This window comes from Trachemys scripta, chromosome 5, assembly GCF_013100865.1.
Source record: "Trachemys scripta elegans isolate TJP31775 chromosome 5, CAS_Tse_1.0, whole genome shotgun sequence".
NCBI lineage: Eukaryota > Metazoa > Chordata > Testudines > Emydidae > Trachemys > Trachemys scripta.
Genome location: NC_048302.1, coordinates 80,131,387 through 80,138,163, shown reverse-complemented (window position 1 = coordinate 80,138,163; position 6,777 = coordinate 80,131,387).

The window sequence follows — 6,777 nt, the reverse complement described above, 5'->3', positions numbered from 1 at the left end:
ATGATTGCTAGCACTGGTGCAGCTGCATTGGTGCTGGAATACAGGTTTGCATTTTTCCAGTGTAGACAATGCCTTAAGGGGCAGCAGAGCAATGTATCCAACTTCTAAAGCTTAACTATATTAAAAATAAAAGTTGTACTCACATTAGATTTCCAGCTTGATCCCTCAGTTCAGTGAAATATAAAAGCAATAATTACATCCCCACACTTTAGCCATTTACAAACTTTCTTTCTGCACCATTCAATGTGGGGTGAAGGCCTGGAGAAGTCTGACTTACTTGGAGCCCACAGAGCATAACCGGGGCAAAGACAGCAGAAAGAAAGTGAACAAATAGAAGCACTTTCCTTCCCCTCCCCCATACACTGCACAGCCCCTTGGCTGTGCTGCCAACTAAATAGAGAGCGGAAGGGACTCCTCTAGACAGCATGAATTGCACCCTTTCCTTATGCCCTTTGATTTCTTTCTAACATTACCAGATAAGCAAACAATAACACAGAGCAGCCTATGGAACAACAGAGCTTTACCTCAGACGGTTCTTTTCTGTGGTAAAATAAACAGAACTGTCAAGTCTCATTCATAGGGAGGGATACTCCCTCATTTTCCTTTCATTGTAAGGCAGTTTCTGGGGTTGTGTGCTTCAGCTGCAAACGGTTGCCATCTCTACTTCCAGCTATGGAGAAACCAACAAATCAGAACAAGCTGATAAATATACTTGAATATGCATCAATCACTGGACTACAGATTCATTCTTACACTCTTGTATGCTCTTGCTTTCTCTACCTCTGGCCCAATGACAGTTATATTTATCTTCAAAGGGTTAGAGAGAGTGAGTGAGAATGACTCTGTAATCCAGTGGTTAGGTCTAGGGTTGCCAACTTTCTACTCAAACAAAACCAAACACACTTGCCCTGCCCCATGCCCTGCTCCTTCTCCAAAGCCCTGCCACCGCTCACTCCATTCCCCCGTCACTCACTCTCCCCACCTTCATTCACTCACTCATTTTCACCAGGCTGGGGTGGGGAGGGAGTGAGGGCTCTGGCTGGGGGTGCAGGCTCTGGGATGGGGCCAGAAATGAAGAGTTCAGAGTGCAGGAGGGGCTACAGGCTGAGGCAGTGGGTTGAGATGTGAGAGGGGGTGAGGGCTCCGGCTGGGGGTGCAGGCTCTGGGGTGGTGCCAGGGATGAGGGGTTTGGGGTGCAGGAGGAAGCTGGGGGTGGAGTTGAGGTGTTCAGAGTATGGGCGGGGCTCTGGGCTGAGGCAGGGGGTTGGGATGTGGGAGGATGTATGGACTCTGAGCTGGGGGTGCAGGTTCCAGGGTGGGGCCAGAAATTAGGGGTTCAGGGTGCAGGAGAGGGCTCTGGCTGGGAATAGGGATGAGAAGTTTGGGGTGTAGGAGGTTGCTCTGGGCTGGGACTGAGGGGTTTGGAGGGCACAAGGGGGATAAGGGCTGGGCCGGGGGAGTGAGGGCTCCGGCTGGAGGTGCGGGCTCTGGGGTGGGGCTGGGGATGAGGGGTTTGGGGTGCAGGAGGGTGCTCTGGACTGGGATCAAGGGGTTTGGAGGGTGGGAGAGGGAAGGGGGTCAGGGGTTCAGGCTCTGGGTGGTGCTTACCTCAAGCAGCTCCCAGAAGCAGTGGCATGCCCCCCTTCTGGCTCCTATATGGAGGTGCATCCAGGCGGCTCTGCATGCTGTCCCATCTGCAGGCGCCACCCCCGCAGTGCCCATTGGCTGGTCAATGAGAGTTGCGGGGGTGGTGGCTTGGGGCAGGGGGCAGCATGCAGAGCCCCCTGGCTGCCCCTATGCATAGGAGCCAGAGTGGGGACATGCCAGCTGCTTCCTGGGAGCCGTGTGTCACGGAGGCTAGCAGGGAGCCTGCCAACCCCCCTGTGCGGCACTGCCAACCAGACAGTCAACGGCCTGGTGACCGGTGCTGACTGGAGCTGCCAGGATCCCTTTTCAGCCAGGTGTTCCAGTTGAAAACCAGACACCTGGTCACCCTAGTTAGGGCACATGTGGGAGACCTGGGATCCAGTCTCCCTGCTCCAATGACTCTTTTATTAGTTATCCACCATACAACAACATCAACATCAGAGACTGAGGGAGCCATGCATCAGAATGCTCCCTGGCTCAGTGGTCAGCGCACTCTCCTGTTCAGATCCTTTCTCCTCTTCTGGCGGAGTGGAGGGAATTGAATCAGGGTCCTCCCCCATCTCAGATGACTGCTCTAATCACTGGGCTAAAAGTATAAATTGGGTGGCAGCACCTCCTCCTCCTTCTATGTGGAATACCTAACTGGGTCCCACAACAAATGATTTAATCTGACTCCAGGTGACTGGTTTCTGTTCGTGGGTGGCTATGCAGAGCTACATATCTCACTGCAGCCCAGGCTTGGGCACCTGTCTCATCTGCTTCTCCCAGGGGCTAATTTAAGCAGCTCCCCACCTATTCTGCTGGCTTTTTTGGATTATGTTCTTAGATGCCTATCGCTCCCCATTTATTGGCTAGGAGCCTAGGTGCCTAACTGGGTTTTGTGGATCCTATAGTTGTTTCTGTGATTTTCTAGGTGCCTAAAAGTTAGGTGCTGTGATGCTCAGCATTGCAATACCTAAGTCCTTTTGTGGGTAATCTGACTAAATGAAGTTGGCCTATTTTGTCCCTATTAGGTCTTCTGCCAGCTGAATTCCAACACTGATGCCTTAGACATTGCTAATTGTTCATGTTCAAAGCTGAAAATATCTAATGCGAAATGCAAGTTTAAGATTGTGTGAAGCTCTCAATCTATAAACTGTGGAATAACAACTTTCAATTCCTTCTCCTGGCCAAAAGAGCAGAGGCTCAAAATAGGGAAGTTTGTCTTAGTACAACTACAATAGAATCATATTGATTTTAGTATTAAATAAAAATGAGCCCACTCAAGTCAGAGCCCTTCTGTTACACTCAAAGAGTTCTAGACTGGGGCCCTAGTTACAAGATATAAAGGGCCTAATTTTTCACCTGGGCTCCAGTGCCTAATCTCACAAAAATGCATATGAAAACATCTCTGTGCATGCAACATGGTATTTGCATATGTAAATTGAAAAGTTCCATGCACAGAGATAGTTAAGTGCTCTGTTAGCCAAAATGTGCTCTTGTGTATGCCAATGCTGGGTTTTGAAAGCACATGCATTGCACCCATGGCTCAAAATTTTCCCCAATGGGTAACAGAAAGAGAAAGTTAAAAAGCTAAATATATATGGCTTGGTTAAGCAAAGACAAATGGGGGAAATGCTAACCGTCTAGAGACATATAACAGTTGTAGATACAGTGTTGCCAGCTCTTGTAATATTATTGAGAGTCTTGCATTATTTGGTGTTTTCTTAAAGCCCTGGCTCCTACGGTCGTTTTATTTAGTGAGAATCACAGCATTCTTTTTTAAGCAATTTTTTAGTCCTTGTGATTGTAGAGAAAAGCTTGGAAATGTATACCAGAAAGGCTCAAAAAACAGAAATAAAAAGGATCCCAATTTTTTTTAAGGTCTCTTGATTTTTAAACCAATCTCATGATTTTGGGGGGCCTGACTCATTTTTGAAAGCTTGGAGTTAGCAATACCAAGGAAGGAGAAGAGTTATTTAGTGTGGTTGAAACTCTGACAGAAGTTGTGATGAAATTAAGAAAGGGAAAACTTGGTTCCCCAGCCTAATAGATCTCACTGAAACTATCTCCCAAGGAAAGGGGTAGAAGAAGCCTCATCATGTGGGACATCTAAATCTAGACTGGAGAAAACACTGAAAAATGTACTGCAAGGAGAAATCATGCATTTAGAGTAGGATAGACTAGGTGACCTAGAGTCTTTAGCTTTTGATATCTATCCTTGTATGTACATGCCCTACAAAGAGTAAACTGGAGACAGAGAGCAGTTAGTGCACCTGGAGGGTGCACCAGTCCTATTTGAACATGAAGCCCACTGTGGAGGAGCTGGGTCAAGTGATGAGCATAAGGGAGAGACACAGGAAAGGGGAAGGTTGGGTGTCTCTGCTCTCTGCAGATGGTCTGATAGCAATCAAGTGAATTGAGGAAAAAGCCAGAGGAGGGGAGTTAGCTCCTGTGGTGGGTCTCAAAATAAGAGCAAGATTCTGGGGAGGCAGTCCTGGGATGCTGATGTTCAGCTAAGGGACAGAGTACTTGGGAAGGGTTAAAGTTCAAATCTGGGGAGGGCAGAAGTTATTTAAGTTTACACTTTTGGTTGGGGACTTATTTGAGAACTTCAGCGGGAATCCTTTAAGTTGTAGCCCTGAAGGAAGGATGAAGGCTGAGACCATAGGGAGTTTGACAGGAGTGTTGCTACACAGTGAGCATGGAAAGGGGGCAGTTGGGAAGGTGGACAAATGGCTGAGGTAGGAAGTCCCACAAGGAGGAAGCAGGGGGTCTGAGTAGACAGACCTTGCATGCTAAATGCAAAGTCCCTGAGCTGGGTCCCCAAGAAGAGGGGGAGCCTCGGTTCCCCCTACTGGCAGCTGGAAAAATGGTGGTGTGAAGATTCTGCAGACCAGTGGTTGAAGGATTACTGAGCTCGGACCTGGTTTAAGGACATGGGGATTATTGTTCATTTGGATTTTGTGCTCCTGTGGTATGGGGGTGACTCTAAATGACCTGGCTGAAGAGCTAATGAGAAGAGGCAGATAACACAGGGTTGAAGTGGCTGTCAGTAGGGGATGCTAGCTGAGCATCCAGCTATCCCATGATGGGGCATGCCAGTGGTGAGTCACATTTCTACATTGAACTTGGGGGGAGGGATAGCTCAGTAGTTTGAGCAGTGACCTGCTAAACCCAGGGTTCTGAGTTCAATCCTTGAGGGGGGCCACTTAGGGATGTGGGGCAAAATCAGTACTTGGTCCTGCAAGTGAAGGCAGGGGGCTGGTCTCAATGACCTTTCAAGGTCCCTCCTGGTTCTAGGAGATAGGATATCTTCATTAATTTATTGTCTGATACAGTGAGCATATAGGAGAGATGGTTATTGTGTAAGGTTTATCACCCTCCTTGGCTCATCCTCCAGCCCCCTTCATCATTATATAATATAAGTTCACTAGTAAGAACTTGAAGCATGTATTTCAGGAAATGACTTATGATTTCAGCCTCCAGGAGTACAAGCCCTGAAAACCTGATCCTTATCGGGGCGGCTCCAGGCACCAGCTCAGCAAGTGCATGCCTGGGGCGGCCTGCCAGTGGCTGTGAGGGCGGTCGTCAGGCTGCCTGTGGCAGCATGCCTGTGGGAGGTCCGCCAGTCCTGCAGCTTCGGTGGTAATTCGGCAGCGGGAATGCCGAAGACGTGGCACCGGCAGACCTCTCACAGATATGCCGCCGAATCTGCGTGGCCAGCGGACCACCTGCAGGCGCGCCGCCGAAAGCTGCCTGACTGCCATGCTTGGGGTGGCAAAAACCATAGAGCCACCCCTGATTCTTATCCTCACAAAAACAAGCTCTGTGAACTCTGCCTAATCTAAGCAGCTCCCATTTTGCATATTGAATACTTGCCACTAGCTGCCTGTAAAGGAGCTGCAGAGCGAGGCATTTTCACTGAAATTATTAATTGAATGACTCTAAAGTCAGAAGAAATTGTGGACTCTCAATCTAGTGGCAGAAAAAAAACAAACAGAACAAAAGAAAATAAACTGCTTGTTATAAAATCTCGTTCCTCAGCAACAAATCAAATGATAAAATACTCACACACTGGCATTCATATTACAAACAGCAAAAGATTATGTACATATAATAGCTTATTAAAGAAGAGTGCCCTACATTAACACTACAGTATTCCTCAATATGTACCCTTGTATACTTTGAAGATAAATATTCAACCCTATGTGATATGCTGCCATCTCGTGGCTTCAAAATGTTGCTGCAGCATGTGTTTTGCACATACCCTGTTTCCCCGAAAATAAGACAGTGTCTTATATTAATTTTTGCTCCCAAAGATGCGCTAGGTCTTATTTTCAGGGGATGTCTTATTTTTCAGAAATGAAAAATGCCTTATTATCGGTGGATGCCTTATTATCGGGGAGGTCTTATTATCGGGGGGATGTCTTATATTACAACGAGAGGCAAAACTGTAAGTAGGCCTTATTTTCGGAGGATGTCTTATTTTCGGGGAAACAGGGTATGTATCTCTGACCTCAAAGGGTGCGGCTACGCTGCCCTGCCCCAAGAAAAGGCAATAAGTCTCAGACCCCAGGCCAAATGACTCTGCTCAGGTGACTCATGCTATGGGGCTACAATTAGAATGTAGACATTCTCGTTCAGGTTGCAACCCGGGCTCTGACACCCACTCCTCTAGCTGGGTTTCAGAGTCTGGTCTGCAGCCTGAGAAGAAATGTCTACACTGTTATCTTTAGCCCCAGAGCGTGAGCTGGAGTCAGTTGACTCAGGTTCTGAGATATGCTGCCACAGTGTGTATGTCATTTTTTGCGGTGTAGACGTATCCAAAGAAATTCACACGCAGGATCTGTCATGGTCTTGTATTCTGTCTGTTCTGCTATTTATTATTTGTATTACCATAGTGTGTAGGAGCACCAGATATGGACCAGGACCCCATTTTGCTAGGTCCTGTACAAACAGAACAAAAAGACCATCCCTGCTTCAAGGGTCTTACAATCTAAGCATTAAAAGGGATAACTCTTTTTTGCTACTTGTAGAGTAACTTATAAATAACCAAATAAACTGGAAGCTCTTTTTTGATTGGGGGGGGGTGGGAATTGGACCACTTGTTTAGGAAAGGATTTAGGAGTCTAGCTGTGGGCAACCAAG